At 46.2% G+C, this 16808-nt stretch overlaps 1 protein-coding gene and 1 long non-coding RNA gene across 3 annotated transcripts in view; one reads left to right on the plus strand and one right to left on the minus strand.

Annotated features, from left to right (window-relative positions):
• Window positions 1–16808, plus strand: part of ADCY2 (adenylate cyclase 2) — a 397031-nt gene that overhangs the window by 245063 nt on the left and 135160 nt on the right. The window lies entirely within an intron of this gene.
• On the minus strand, window positions 2563–6261 carry LOC118543398 (uncharacterized). The gene is made up of 3 exons (XR_004921057.2): window positions 5698–6261; window positions 3782–3964; window positions 2563–3333 (listed from the first exon to the last, which is right to left on the minus strand). It is a non-coding gene; the product is annotated as an uncharacterized LOC118543398 (long non-coding RNA).

Below are 16808 nucleotides of genomic sequence, written 5' to 3' on the forward strand. Positions count from 1 at the left end.
TAACATAGGCAGTAACCTCTTTGACATCAGCCACAGCAACTTCTTTCAAGAAGTCGCCAAAAGCTAGGGAAACAAAAGGAAAAATGAACTTTTGGGACGTCATCAAGATAAAAAGCTTCTGCACAGCAAAGGAAACAGTCAACAAAACAAAGAGGCAACCCACAGAAAGGGAGAAGATATTTGCAAAGGACACTACAGATAAAGGGCTGGTATCCAAGATCTACAAAGAACTTCTCAAACTCAACACCCAAAAAAACAAATAATCAAGTAAAAAATTGGCAGAAGACATGAACAAACGCTTCTCAGAAGAAGACATACAAATGGCTAACAGGCACATGAAAAAATGTTCTTTTTTTTTTCTTAAAGATTTCATTTATTTGAGAGAGTGAGAGCGAGCATGAGAGGGGAGAGGGTCAGAGGGAGAAGCAGACCCCCGCTGAGCAGGGAGCCCAATGTGGGACTTGATCCCGGGAGTCCAGGATCATGACCTGAGCTGAAGGCAGTCGCCCAACCAACCGAGCCACCTAGGTGCTCCAGCAGTGGATTTCTTTATTTCTCTCTGCTACTTGGGAGCCAGCAAAGGGTGCTTTGGGCAGAGAGGCGTAGCTCTAAGGCAGAGGGCAATAAACTGGTTTTAACTGTGTGTGTACTTAGGGGTAAAAAATTTAATCTCATGCCTTGGTATGCATATTTGCTTATTCATAAAATATATATGTTCATATTTTATGTACTTTATAAATACAAATTAGAATTAAGGAGAGAAAACAATGAAAATATTTTAAGTTAATTTACTTTTTTAATGGTTCATGAATACATTAGACTGTTATTTAATATTGTTGATAAGAGCATTTGTGATGGAAGATGCTTCACTGTTTAGGAAATTTTTGGTTAACACTTTGCAATAGAACACTTTTAAGTTCTGTATTGAAGTTCAGTCTGTTCTGACACTTGATTTAATGGCTAAATGATCCAAATGAAAGAATCGGTGATGGGGTCTTTAAATCATTACACTCATTTTTCAATCCTGTTCACACTTACACAGAGATTTTTGATGAAATTCAGCTGTAAACTCTCCATCTTTTCCTGATGTCAATCAGTTCTCCTTGCAAATCAACCAGAAGGTATTGCATTTTTATTTTTTAGCAAATGGGTTCAAGATGTACTGAATCTTCATTTGGGAGATTTTAACTGAATTTAAAAATTCCTTTCTAAGGAATACAAATGTACAAATATGAGAGTTTATATATTGTTTTTGGCAAGAAAATCACATAAAGAGAAATTTTTAACTACTTTTCAAATGGTTTCTCCATAACATGTGTTCCTATAAAAAAAAAATCATTTCTCCTTCATGGATGAAATAACGTTTTTACTTTGAAAGGACAGATTAATTATATGTGTGTGTGTATGTGTGCACAAAAACATCCCTTAGCTAATATAATGTTACAGGTTTTTTGACATGAAGGAAAGATCAACAAATTTGGACTCCTATAATTTTGGCCAAAAATAAATAAGTAGATAACTTCTCTTTAAGTTTAATGACTTTTAATTAGAACACTACTGTGTGGTGTGAAAGTCCATCCTATTATGAAGTTTTATACAGATTTCACTCTGTAGAATCAACTACACAGAAAACATTCTAGAGCAGGTGCATCACCACCTGTCGAGATGTGCTGAGCTAAATTGCTCTGCTCAAGAAGCCCTCTCTTCCCGCTGGTGCGCCCTCTGTCGTGGGTGATAGCCATGTGTTGGGCAGTCACCTCGGGAAGCTGTTGTCAATCAAGATATTAAATAGCTGGGTGCCTTTCTTACTTTTAGTTTTAAAAGATAAATAAGTAGAACTTCTCATGTGTTCTTCACATACCCTATGAATCCCTGTTCTACAAAAAACCTTATCCCCAACCCAGAAATCGCCAGGTTACCCTCATAATGAGGGGCGAGGTATGTCTGTCTTTTATCTATTTTGGGAAATGGTATTAATTAGCCATATTAAATAAATGTTAGTAGAGGCAACATGACTAGAAGATGTCCAGCTAAGGAGAGACTGGGAGACTTATTCTGGGCCTGAAGTCTGTGGTCTGTCACAAGGGCTGAAGGGCAGTGCTGGAGGTGGAGGGGACCTGCTCAGGTGCTCACGGCCATATCATAAGCTGGATCCCACATGTGTTCACCAGGCCTGCCCCACAACCCACACCCCACTGACAGAGCAAAATTCATATCTGCACCCATGGGTTTCCTTTCCAAGAAGATCCAGATCCACCGGTCCTGTAGCCTCATTTCTAACGTAGTGTATGAGTTTCCTATTCCTGATGCAACGAATCACTACAGACTTCAGGGCTCAACACCACTCAAGTTTATCCTCTTTCAGTTCTGAAGGTCAGAAGGCTAAAATGGGTTGACAGGGTTTCTTCCTTCTGGAGGCTTCGGGGGGTAGGGAGCAATCTATTTTTTTTTTTTTTTTTTGCCTTTTCCGGTGTTAAAAAATGACAGAAGATGACAATTTAGGTGATGAAACATATTTTATTTAACACTTCGCGAAGCAGACGGTCTCTATTTGGAGAACTGCAGAATGGGGCAGAAGGCAGGCAGCTTTTATAGGATAATGAATAAAGAACAAGGAGGAGGAAAGCAGATGATATCTGATTGGCTGGGGCCACACATCAGCTTGTTTGGGGTAAGAAGGCACAAGGACGTACGTGGAGAGCTCAGGGGTGGCTCCGCGTTCGGGGACTGGCTGAGTGGATATACGGCATCTCTGGGCAAGCGGCACATTTACGGGGACACGAGAGTTACCTAAATTTCTGTTGGCTATTGTGGCACCCTGGGCAGGAGCAGCTCCATCTTGAGCCTGGAAATTGTTTTCAAATCTGGCTTCCATAGGCTGCCCACACACCTTGGCTCGGGGCCCCTCCATCTTCAAGCCAGCAGCACACCATCTTCCCACCTCTCTCTCTGAGCCCACGGTCCCACTGCCTTTCTCTGTCTTTGGCCTTCCTTTCTCCCTTTTATAGCAGTCCTCGTGATGGTATTGGGCCCAACTGGATAATAGGGGATCATCTTCTCATCCCCAATTCCTTATCTTAATCACATCCGCAAAGTCCCTTTTGCTATCCACAGGCCTGGAGTTAGGATATGGATGTTTCTGGGTGGCCATTTTCAGTCTACCACGCCTGGCCTCATCCCCTTTGTGGGCAACCATGAGTCAAGTTGTGATGTAAGAGATGTCGGTCCAACATGCTCATTCATACACCCAAAACAGAAGATGGCAGACTTTAGGGAAACGTTGATGGGGTCCAAGGGAAAAGAGAACTCCTCAGATTCGGATATGATCATTTTCTAATAAAGTGAATGTGCAAAATTTAGCAGCGAGCCATATTCTGGAAGCAAGAGGCCGTTGTCAAATAGATCTCTCCCATTCCAAGGACACAGGCAGAAAGGCAGCTAAGACTTCTTCATCGAGCTGTTGCGAATGCACACAGCAGCTGCTGCCCCCCGCCCCCCATGGCATAGCTGCCACCAGCCTGGAAGCAGCCCGGTCCCCCCCCCAGCCCCTCCCAGCAGACAGACACCCTCGTGCCTCCGGCTGGCAGCCTGCCACTGCAGCTCTAGTGTTTTTCTCTTCTATTTTTAATTTATAGTGCTGGGACCATGGTTGTTTTACTAGCGTTTCACATGATTTGGAACACATTTTATGTTAGGTCTAGAAGACCTTCACCCAGAGTGCTAGTCCCTCTATCCCCAGACCGCCCGGGTTGGAATTTGTCTGCCCCGAGCCCCCGCTTACCTGGATGGCATCCAGGTGAGGCTCTTCACGGATCTCCCCGACAGATGGCACTCCCTGGTCGTGAGGTCTGAGTAAGGATTCTCCAGGAAGGCAAGATTTTTTTTATTTAAGGGCTTCTTAGAAAACAACAGGAGCACAGAAAGTGCTGAGTACTCTTGCCATACTCGGAAACATGGTCAGAAACTTCAGGAGAGAAGGAAAATCAGGAGACTGGTCAGAGTTTGCCCAAACCTTCAACTATTGGAAGAGTGGTCTGTGGTCTGCCTCTCCACGTGGCCCACGCTTCCTTAGGTCTGCAGAGAAGTTCAGGGCAATGACTCAGCACATTCTCACACTCAGTTTGAATTAGCCAAAGACAACCATACAGTGTTTAGTATATTAATATATTAAACTGGGTTAAGTAGATGTTGGAGGCCTAGTTGAATAATCCAGAAGAGTTAGACTCTAGGAATATGTCAATATGATAATCTCTTGGTATTTATATCGCTAGAATCCCTAAAGCTACTAATAAGTATCTATTAAATGACTACAGTGGACAGAGTTAGGCACATACTTTCTAGATTGATAGAGACTTAGCAAAAAAGAAGGAGAAGAGAAGGAGGAGGAAGAAGACCCTATGCAGCACCACCAACCCATCCCCCAGGCCTTCCCCTGGGGGAAAGCATAGATGCACATTTCCCAGAGACCCCTGGCACTGTCACTGGTCACTCCAAAGTGACAGTTGGCTCGTGTCTTTGGGTACACTCTTGTATTTGCAACACCTCACTTTTGGAACCTCTAGCCTAAAGCCTAAGACTCCAGTGCCCACGAGGAGACCTCAGGATTCTGACTTTGAACGGAAAGACCCCAAAGACACTATGGCTGCTGCATTGGTGGGCTGATGGGATGCCATGTGCAAGACAAAATGAAGCATGTTCCTTCAGAGCCCTCACGAAGGGCCTGGAATGGGGCTCATTTACATGTGGCCACATTAACAATCCTGATCCTTGAACATCGGTTCTTCTGGAAGACCAGTGAGCGCCTTCCATAGGACAGAGCCCTACGTGAGACTGGTAGAAGGAACATATTCGGGGCAGTCCCAAATGCATTGGGTCAAGATTCTGCCAAGTGGGACTCTGAGATCAAAGACAAAGGCCTGAGGCCAGGCTCACCTTCCACGGAGTTTTGCATATCCTAGAACTCTCTTGAAAGGAGATTTTGCGCTGTGCTACATGGGAATACTTTACAATGGGAATTGCAGGGGTGTGAGAGGCATCTGAAGGAACTCGGCAGGTTGGGCTGGAAGGTGGTTTTCAAAGGATGACTTTGGAGATGCCCCTGTGTGGATCTCTAATGCCTAAAATAGCCTGTCCATTTCTTTGAGCACAAGCTAGCTGGAAGCTTCCAGGTTCAGTGTGCCAATGCACTATAAAGTAGAAATGCCTTTTCAAGGTAACACTAGCAATTTCTGTTTATGGAAACCATCAAAACTGAGGTTACAGGAACCTTTCAAAAGAATCTCTTCATAAAACTTCTAATAAAAACATTTAATGGCAAAAGATAGGGCAAAATAACCCACGGGCCCGAGCCGCAAATTGTTCAATCTGAAAACAGGCGAGGTGTGTTTTTTTCTCACTGCTGAATTGAAAACTCATTTTTAAAATTCTACTTCAATTGTAAGGAACTATTTCTGTTCTCCAGTAAGACTTTTGCTTTCAGAGAGGGATGATAAGAAAAGGCTCTCTTTATCAGCAATCATGATGAGACACTGTGCTCAGGAGTACCACCCTACCATCTGCCCTCCCCCCCACCCCACCCCACTTCTGCTGCATTGAGTGATCACAGGTGTCCCCTGGATGTCCTGGGTGTCTACCTGGATGTCCACCAAGCTAGCCTGCCACATGGTGGCTGAGCGTTTCTCCTCAGCCAGGGCTTACCTTTCAATCTGGATGGTCAGCCACCTGATTTGTCAGCAACCCGCTCTTGGGAGCAGACTCCCATGCACCAAGCATCAAAAGCAGAAGGCAGATCGTCTGTGGATTTACACTGAGAAACCCCACTGTTGCCTAAAGCACGATGCTCACATTTGCAGGTCCGTTCACACTCCTTGTATTGGAGGTCTGTCTAATTGTATATGAATTATGCACCAGGGGCCAGAATCAGAATGAGTGGAGCTAGCGGGATTGCTGTAAAGATGGGTTCCCAGGGCTGCCTTGCTGCACGCATCTCCTCTGTGGGGTTCCACACGGCCACAGTCTGGACACTGGTGGTCCTGAGCCTGCCTGGCCTCTCCCTGGATGGCCCAGAGAGACCATCAGCAGCTTCCTCTCTCGCTCCCTTTCCCACTTGCTGTTGTTCTCCACTGGGTTCTTACAAGCCAAGCCGTTCTGCAGCATATTGCTCTTGAAGAGGTCTGTGCTCGGTCTATTTGTGTTTGTTTTTTGGTATAATTGCTAGAGGAAAATCTTATATCCCTTTTTCCAGGTTGCAGGAGGGAGAGGAACCACCTCCCCTCGGGCCCACGTGCTGCCTACACATTAAAGATGACATTCTCTAGGGCTGCCTGGGAGGGTGGTAACTGCAATAATTTAGTGCCCGCATCGCACCAGAAACATTCCGTGGTTTTACCAGCAACTTCAATGAAAACACGCAGAGTAGGCGGAACTCATATTGTCGAGGACAGAAGTAAGATTCTGATATGTGAAGTCCCCGGGATCACAGCCCAGCGCATAGGGATCGGGATTTTGGCCCCAGTTGTCTGGATGGATCCACATGCCCTGCTCTTTCGCTGCCCCGCAGAGCCCAAGTGCTGGGGCTCACCCGGCCCTCCAGCTTCCTGCTCCGTTCTTTCCTGCTCTGGGTCCTGTTCACTGATTCCATCCCCTGGACTGATCTTCCTTCCTGTGTCTCATCTGCACCTTGGAACATAACTCGAAGAAAACCCTAAAGTCCACCACTAGGATCTGTTTCATGCCTGAGCACTTGTACGCAGACTAAGAGCTCCTGCGGGCAGGGTTGGTTTCGTAGATGTGGTTCTGGCATTTGGTGGAATCATCACATATATATGAAGGGATGAGTGGAGGGAGGGAGAGAAGCCTCCTGCCAGCATGGGTGAAAGACCTGTTCGACGTCCAAGAGCTAATCACCTGTGTCACAGGCCATCCGAAGGAGAGACGTTTGCTTCTGACTCCTTGGTTTGGCATTTCCCTAATGAGGAAAAGCGTAAACTCCAACAAATACGGTGTTATGGCAAGGATGATTTACGTGGCTGAGAAAGAGGAGCATCAGCCTTCTCCATGCCGTGTTCTACTCTCAGGTTCCAACAAGTACAAGATGCTTTGGCAAGGACCCTGCGATCCACTGTCAGACCATCCAGAAATATTAGTCTGAGTGAGATCTTGGAATGGGAGAACCTGTGTTCTTGGTGACTATTCATCTGCTTCCAAACTCCAAAAGACACTTCTTTTTTGAGTAATTATAGCTCAGTATTTACTATGTGATTCATCAACCTCTCTTAGTACTTATGACAGGATAATATTCTCTTCTGAAATAATAAACCAGCATGCCAAATTCTTGTTCAAGAGGGAGAAGCCATTTCGTTGATTGGAAGGAACACCTACTCTACTGATGTGGGTAGAGCAATAAAGTAACGGTCTTAGATGTAGAATAATTTTGTACAATTACCTTCCACTCACTAGAATTAACTGTTTGTTATCTTTAACCATACTAATTAAAGCTAAAGTATTCCATAGGCGTAAGGGAGATTTTATGAAACCGTTGCTTGTTTACGCTCCCTCCCTCCATTGGAAAGGAGACGTTTAAGTGTTGACCAGGTAGATGGGGGCCACTTCCACTGCAGATGATACCAGACGTGCAGGATGATGCCCTGTGATTGGTTTGAATTCTGTAGATTGATGTCTCCCTCTTTGCTTGTGGTTGCCTGAGGATGCTATTTCTCTGGAGAAAAAGAAAACAAAATTCAATATATAATGCCCTAGATTTCTCCACAAACAGCTCTAGTGAAAAATTTTATGAAGATGAAATTCAGTACTTCTTCTATCATATGCCCGTTCCATTACTTCAGCTGTCTAAAACTGTGGTGCAATGGTTCATTTTATGTGTCTTTTTGACTAGCCAGCCCGTCGTACCTAGCTGTTTGGTCAAACATCCATCTAGAGTTTGCTATGAAGGTGTTTTTAAGAGATTCACATTTGAATCAGTAGACTTTGAGTAAAGCAGATCCTCCCATAACGAGGGTGGGCTTCTTACAATCAGTTGAAGGCCTTAAAACAGAGTGAGGTCCCCCGAGGAGGAGGGAATTCTGCCAGCAGATTGCCTTTGGAATCAAGATGCAACACCTGGGGGTGCCTGGGTGGCTCAGTCGTTAAGCGTCTGCCTTCGGCTCAGGTCATGATCCCAGGGTCCTGGGATCGAGCCCCGCATCGGGCTCCCTGCTCGGCGGGAAGCCTGCTTCTCCCTCTCCCACTCCCCCTGCTTGTGTTCCCTCTCTCGCTGTGTCTCTCTCTGTCAAATAAATAAAATCTTTAAAAAAAAAAAAAAAAGATGCAACACCTGTTCTTCCCTGGGTCTCCAGCCTGCTGGCCTGCCCTGTGGAATTTGAACTCGCCAGCCCCCACAATCGCGTAATCCAATTCCATAAAATGAAGCTGAAGGTAGATGATGACAAGGATGGATTGATTGATTGATGATCGGTAGATATAGATAAATGTAGGCACAGAGCTCTGTAAAGTTGTGAAAAGTACAGACATAGGTAACCTACATGCTGCTGATTCTGTTTTCTCTGGAGGACCTTGACTAATATGGTGGGGGGGAATCACTGGAAATCAGGAGAAATTACGAACAATAAGCACCCATTTGGGAATAATGATCCAGCAAACAGAGGTGTTTTTTAATCAGAGGAAGAAAAAAAAAATATATGACATTGAGGTTGCAGTGGGGAATCCATCTGTCGGGGCCTTTCTTCTGTTTCACTGTCGCCTGAGACCCGCCTGGCCCTGGAAGAAGCCAGGTGCTCTGATTTCGGTGGTGATGTGAACGGTGATGAGAAGCTTGTTGTCTGTCAGTGGCCTGTTCAGTCTTCACTGACTTTGGAATGAGAATCCATCACAGCTCCGCTGGTTTCCCAGAACACATGTTGAACCATATCTGAATCTAGCTCAGGATAAGAGTGTCTCACGGTTTTTGTGAGAATCACCTGAACTAGCGGTACTTCTTAACAGGAGACAATGAAAAAGAATTAGAAGGAACAAAGACCGAAAGAGCCAAAGGAATGAATGATGAAGATGAGTCAAACCTGAGCAGCACAAAAGGACTACCACCGGCAGGCGATGAGAGCTTGGGTCATTTTCCATTACGACGCCCTAGCATCATGGCGGCTCATGCACAGTGCCTGGCACGTAGGAACCGCTCAGGACATAGGAGTTCTCACTAGCGACATGTTCTGGTTTCTAATGTATTTATTTTATTTCAGTGCCTAGTATATGAAAAACACTGCACAATTAACCCAAAGGTAGGCTGTGTAGAGTAGGAATGTCACTGGGAAAGGGCATGTCGCACAGGAGAAGCTGTGGGCTTCCAACCCAGTGCTGTGCCACCTGAGGGAGGTAGGCCTGTCACTTGTGAAAGATGGCTGTCCCCGACTCTCCCCTTCCAGCTCATCTGACGGCTCCATGTTTATCCAATTGAAGAGGCTGCTGCCACCCAGGTAGATGGGACTAAGCTGGAATCTCTAAATAATGTTCATCCTTCCAATATTTATTGAGCGTGTATTATGGACAAGACATTGGATCTTGTTTTGTTTTGTTTTTTTAAGATTTTATTTATTCATTTGACACAGAGAGAGGGAGAAAGCAAGCACAAGCAGGGGGAGCAGCAGGGAGAGGGAGAAGCAGGCTCCCCGCTGAGCAAGGAGGCCGATGTAGGTCTCGATCCCAGGACCCTGGGATCATGACCTGAGCTGAAGGCAGACACTTAACCGACTGAGCCACCCAGGCGCCCCTGGATCACATTTTTCAAAAGAATAATTGATGTATTCATTTTTGTGGCAAAATATCATTGGACTGAATGGCTTTTTTGAAATCACAGGATACTATTATCCTGTGATTTAACTTAATAATAGAAAGCACAGACCTGCTTTATGTACCAAGAGTATATTTCTCAATGGCATATGAAACATATACCCACACGCATTCTAAAATAAACTCCATTTATCCCTTATCCACGATGCCATGTCCCTTATAATAACTTCTCTTAAGATTTGATCTGTGGGTAGTTTCTTTTATTTCTTCCTGATCAGTCCTTATGTGATTTTAATTACTTAACTTCCAAGTATGACTGAGGGAATAAGCATGGGAAGAACTTTGTGACTAGAACCCAAGGAATCATGAACACTTGATTCTTTAGTCATGAACACCTACCCATTCTCCTTTTAAATCCATTCTTGTGTCCCTTAAATTTTTAAATCAAACATTGGAAAACATTTTGAGTCATTTGGCTTTTGATAAAATATTATTTAAAAAATTTTTTTTAAAGATTATATTTATTTATTTGACAGAGAGAGATATAGCGAGAGAGGGAACACAAGAAGGGGGAGTGGGAGAGGGAGAAGCAGACTCCATGCCGAGCAGGGAGCCCTATGCGGGGCTCGATCCCAGTACCCCAGGATCATGACCTGAGCTGAAGGCAGATGCTTAACGACTGAGCCACCAAGGCACCCCTAAATGATATTATTTTTAAATTTGCTATGTGTTAAGAAGTGGGTAAAAATGGGAGGAAATTTTGAGGCTTTTTTTTTTTTTTAATTTTGCTGTTATTTTGGACTTTTCGCTTTTATGTATTCTGGCAATTTCCCAAAAGTAGAGCATTACAGAGCAAAACTCAGTAAAAAGTGAGTCTCTTCAGTGGTTTTCCTACTGGATGATCCCCTCATAGGAGATGATCCTTGAGTGGGCATGAGATGTTCAAGAGGAAAATGGAGGAGGGTTTATGTTTAGTATTAATTACACAACTGAGAAATAGCCCTCTCTATCAAAGAGCTGCCTTAAAAACTTTGTATTGTTCACTGTGCGTGTGGTGGAGGCATCGTGACAGCATATGAATCAAACTAATTGTAACTCTTACTTGGTTATGAAAAAAAATGACATGTGCGTTCTTCTAAATTAAGTCTTTCTCACACAAATTACTGGTTGCCACCGTAAATCAAGCAACATGTGTTCTGAATTCTGACTGCTAGAGAATTAGCTATTGAGTGGGGAAATGAGATACTTTTGTTTGCAGCTAAACTCAAGTTGACTTTTTTTTTAATCTAAAAATAAGTGTTCTGGAATGATTGCTTCCCTAGCTTCTATAGCGAGAAGGAGACTGGGATTAGGCCTGCCCCTCCACTTTGGGTGCAGGGGTGGGGAAGCGAGGCCCAGAAAGGTTAGGAGCCCCATGCAAAGCAGTGGCCAGCTCAGACATGAATTTCTGTCGTCTGGTTGGTGTGCGGTGACGGTACTGCCCCATCATTGTCCTGAATCATGCGGCGACATGGTCACCTCCGTGGCAGCCAGCCGCTTAAATCCAGGATGTGGCCACATCCCCCCGTAAACCAGTACCATCAAGACTCGAGCAGGTGGGGGAGCTGGGATTTGCTTCCAGACGCCTGGACACCCGAGCCTGGGTGCTGAGCCACTGTGCCCTCCTTTTCAGCGGAAAACCCAAAGAGAACTTGGAAATGGGCATTTTCCGAGGAGATCTACTTGAAGGCTTTTATTGGAAAGTCCAGCACATTGAATAACAGATGAGAGACAGATCACCGAAATCATAAAACAGTGCCCTTTGGTGGAATGATATTCCCTTTGTTGTTCTTACTTCGGTTGTCAGTGACAATTCTGACATGTCTGGCATGCCTTTAAGTGTGATTTCCAAGAGCGGTTTCTCTAAGCCAGGATCCTCAAACTGCAGCCCAAGGGCCAAATCTCATTAACCCACCATCTGCTTGGGTTCAGTCTCCTGAGCCAGGAATGCTTTTTACATTGTTAACGTGATTTTTTTTTTTTTTAATCAAAAGAAACGTAATATTTCCTGACACTTGAAAAGTATATGAAATTACAGTTTCGGTTCCCACTAGGGAAGTCTTGGCACCCAGGCATCCTCGTTTGTTTGCACATTGTCTACAGCTGCTTTCCCACCATGGTGGTGGCCTTGAGTGGTTTGGATGGAGCACACCCCTGAGCTATGGATCGCCTGGCCCTTTGCAGAAAGAAGTCGCCCGCCCCTGCCCCACACTCTGTGGACGGAGGCTCTGGGTCACGTGCTGGTTCCAACCAAGGGTGCAAGTCCTGGGCCTCACCGTGAAGCCCAGGATGCCGGGATCCCAGGCCTCCACGGAGGGGATGGCTCCTGGCCAAGCCGAGAGCCTCGGATGCTGCCCGGGGGCCGCTCCTGCTGCATAGCTTAGGCGCACCTGGGTGACAGGGACCCAGAGGGGGCAGCAGTGGGGAGTGGGGGCAGGACAGTTAGAGAAGAGACAGGAATATTTAAGGAGCCGTGAGAACATTTAACCAGGTAGCAAGATGAAGAGGCAGTGTGCAGAAGTCTGAGCGAGACCGAGCCAGGGCAGGTCTGTCTGCTCATGGGCCAGGGCAGCCGCGTGGGGGCCTGGGTATCACCCCCTCCTTCTTCTCTGTCCTGCTAATGAAGGACATCTTCACGCAGGAGCCGAACTGTGCCCCCCACGTTCATATGGTGAAGTCATAACCTCCAGTACTCCGGTACTTAGATCAGGTGAAATTGAGGTGCAGTGGCGCTCATCTGGGCTGACTGGTGTCCTGAGCAGAAGAGATCCAATCTGTCACGCACAGAGGGGACACCAGGTGAAGGCACAGCTTCTGCAAGCCAAGGAGAGGCCTCGGGAGATCCCAGTCCTGGGGCACCTTGACCTTGGACTTGTGGCCTCTGGAAATGTGAGCAAATGTGTTTCTGTGGCTTCAGCCCCCAGGCTGTGGTGCTTTGTTCCGGCAGTCCTTGCACACTAAGTCCGTGTCATACGGCCATGCTTGGGGGGCCCCCTCTGCGGCTCTGCTTCTCCATCCCTCCTGCAACCCCCGAGGATCCGAGCGCGCCCACACGACTCAGGGTGGCAAGTCTCTTTTCTCATTCTGCACAAAATGCCTGCTTCTGCCTCTGTGTGTGTAACTCGGGGCGATTCTCCCAGGCTTGCAAGCTCCAGTGCTTCCCAGAGGACCAGAAGTATGATGTGATTTTATCAGCCGACTTATTCTGTCGCCTTTTTATGCAAAACGGAACTTTAAACATATACAAGGTAACTGACAGGCTACAAAGTAGGATGCCGGGCACTCCGGGCGTTCTCAGGCTCAGTGCTGGCCCCCGGGGCTGGCTCCTTCCTGGCTGTGGGACTGCCCTGTGCGCTGACAGACGTGTGGCAGCATCCCTGCCGTCCACCCACCGCAGGCCAGTGGCATCCTCCAGTGTGACAGCCGACAGTGTCTCCGGGTACCACCACATACCCCTGAGTCAGGGCACAGAATTGTCCCGGCTTCGTGCCACTGCTGTGGAGTGATGCCCCCCAGCAAAGGCCATAGGTGATGAGCAGGAGGTGGGGGGTCGGGAGAAGCTGCGACCGGATAGTCCGCAGTAGCCAGAGAGACTCACAGGTGAATCCACGGAGGGCAGACACCGGGGCAGTGGCCGTATCCTGAAGGACGCTCCATTGTTCCCTGAGCACCTGTTCTGGGCTCCCTGCCCACCTCGATAATTTAACATCCTCTAGGACTTGAGTACTCTCTGTTCTTTACACCTCATCTGTCCTTGCGGGATGAGATGGGAGGAAAGACCGTTCCCAGGGTTCTGTCCCCCACTTGCAGGGACCCTAAGAATAGTGTCCACCCCTCCACGCATCTGTTTCCAGCTGCCCCCGACTATGGTATGGGATTGACCCCACTACTCTTCCCTCTTCCCCGAGGTATCAGTTTTGGAGGTGGTGGGCATTTTCCCTAATTTATCTGGGATCTAGAAGGAACACCCTTTAAAGTAGATGGCACATCATACCATTTCCTCCGTGCCGTGATCTCCATGCGAACTAATAAGTTTGCTGTTCCTCAGGTTTGTGGGCACGAGCAAGAATTCTCTGGGCTCTGTCTCCTCCATGAGACTGCGTGGAGGGGTGGGCAGAGTAAGACCCAAGCCTACCCCACCTCACGCTCAGCTCTGGAATCTTCTCTGTCTCTTCCTGGCCATTGGTTTTGGAGTTTATGATACTGAGTCATGCCCTTTTTTGTGTCATTGCTGTAATTGGTGAAATTTCTTTGTTGGTTTTATAAATGTTGGTCTATTTTATTAGGTATCGTGGGAGGGAAGTTCTGCCCCATACTGGTTTTAATGTGACACCTAAATTTGAGCCCCTATCTTATTCACCTACTTAGAGTCATCAACAAATGCAATCATAATTACTGATCATTTGATGAGTGTAATAGACATCTAGAATTTCAAAGGATATGTAAATAAAATTCATTATCTCTGCCCATTCCGTCCCCCCTCCAAAGTCAATGAGACTATAGTGGGGCAAACCAGGGTAAGTGAAGGAGCTAGAGAATAATTAATGACAGTGGGCATCACCAGCTATGAAACCAGTCCTAATTCAGAGAAAAGCACAATGCACGCGGGTTTGTACCAGCCAAAGGGGACTTTGCTATCACCGAGGCTAATATGCACGGGCCTCCTGCCTGCCAGGCACTGTTCTAAGCCCTTTGTAAACATCTCTTCCTCTGATCCCATAGCAACCCCATTCAGAAGAGGCTTCTCTGCCCCCTTTAAGATGAAGGGCAAGGGTAGATCTTCTAGAAGAACAAAGCGGCACAGGGAGTATAACGGAAGAGATTATGCAGGGAGAAATGAGCAGACCCATCTCTCTGGAATCTTATGTAAGAAATGGTGGCAAGTCCTGTAGGGGGACTTGCTGGGACCTTGAACATCCTGGACAAGTTTTAGACCTGCAGGAGGGATAGCCGAGTTCCCGGGGCCATCTCATATCATGAATACTGTTTTTGCTGTTGTGTGGATGCCGTCAGCAACGTACAACCAGCAGGTGCACGGTCTTATGGACAAAACCGTTCAGCTGCGGTGGAACATTTGTAAACACAAGTAACTATCATTATGATCTTCTGGCAATCGTGATATGGAAAGTTAGTACATAATTCTATTTCACTTTTTAAATGCATGGTCCTTTAAAACCCGATTTTTTTTATAGTTTTGAAATATTAGGAAAAGCATGACTGAGGATCCGACATCTTATTTTATGTGAGTTTCTCGATTGTGAATCCAAGTTGAGTAAGAATCTTAAGGTCCGTCAACTGAATTGAAAATCTGGCTGCTTCTTTTAAAGATATCCTGCTCAATCATAATTGCATATATTATATGCAAAGAACATCTTGCTTTGGGTAGTGTGGTATTGTATGTTTCTATCAGCTACCAGAAAAGCATTTTAGTAAAATCACTGAACAGAGAACAGAACATTCCCAGATATTTCAGTGGACCACTTCAGACTGAATCATGACACATATCTGAATGCCACTCCATTAATTTTCTCCTTTCCTTTCAAAATTGTTTATTAAAAGAAATCTCAATCCTACGCAATTTTTGTTTATTTTTATTTTCGTGACAAGGAGTCAACATTAACTTTGAAACCTCCGCCCCCCACGTTGTCTGAGCTAATTTATACAGACTGATGTCTGAAACGATCTTAAAATAAGCTGAAAGTGACTCACTGCATTTGTGGACAGCTGCTGAATTTCCATTGTGTGTCTTACTGGTTTGAAGGCATTTCTAAGAATTATTTGCTAAGTGTTGATCTGGGGTGGAAGCCAAAATGGGGACATAGTGATGGCGATGAAGTAGCATTCACCTCATATCCTCATTGAGAGCCCGTCCTCCCCGGTCTCCGCCTAAGGAGTGGAAGTCCAGCCCGGAGCCAATGTTTGGACAAGAGAGAGAAGAGAGAGAAGTGGTGTGTAGAGCTGGACACGCAGTGAATTCACAGAGAGTCAAGTTGGAATCCAAGATCTCCCTGACCGGTACTTGAGCCTGGGCTCTGGGGTTGCTCGTGGAGATGGCCTGAGCATGTAGAGCCTACAAAAATTATTTAATCTTTGGATCCGTGAATGCTGGACGGCCCTGCCACCCAGTCTGTGTCCGATGAAAACCACCACCATTCCCGCCATCCCTTGAATCTGGACAAGCTTCTTTCTCACTTTTTCTAAAAGAACATGGGAAGTCATGCTCTGGGATGTTTGGAGCAGAGGCCTTATAAAGCCCTGAAGGTCCCCTCTCATTTCTGGGGCTACTGCCCTGAGATCACCATTAGGGAGCCAATCCAGCCTCACGGAGGATGAGAGACTGTGTGGAGGAGAACCAAGGCCCAGCCTCCTACCAGAAGCTGCGGCCGTGTGGCTGGGAGCATGGTGGGCCTTCCAGCCAGCCAGCCCTCCCGGTGAGCGCAGTCCCGTGGCTGGCCCGCAGCGAAACCACAGAGGAACCACCCCGCCAATCCACAGGATCGTGATGAAAAAAATGCATCACTGCTCTAAACCACTAGCTTTGGGGTGATTCATTTGGCAGCAGTAGATAACTGAAGTATATTCCTGATCCAATCCAGGCTTGAGCTCAGGTCTGCACAGGCTCGGGGGAGGGCAGCGTGCGATTTTCCTTAGAAATCACTGCACAGGATGTGGTGTTTTATCAGATATCAGCTTCGTCACCTGTCCCTTCAGTGCTCTTAAAAATCTGTTTACCGCCTGACAAATATGCTTATTGGCATGACCAAGCTGAGAATTCCCAAGCCTCTATAGGCTGATGTTGTGATTCAAATTAATCAATAAATATGTTTTAATGTAATCTCGCCTCTCTTCTCATTAGCCGTGACTTTCGTTCCCACACTGATCTCAGTTTTTGATTCCTGGCAAGAAACCCGCCCTCTTTTTCACGTTGGCAAGGCTGAAATTCATAAGTTATTCATCCTCTCCTCTGTGGC

The sequence above is a fragment of the Halichoerus grypus genome, chromosome 2 (assembly GCF_964656455.1).
Source record: "Halichoerus grypus chromosome 2, mHalGry1.hap1.1, whole genome shotgun sequence".
NCBI classification, from domain to species: Eukaryota; Metazoa; Chordata; class Mammalia; order Carnivora; family Phocidae; genus Halichoerus; species Halichoerus grypus.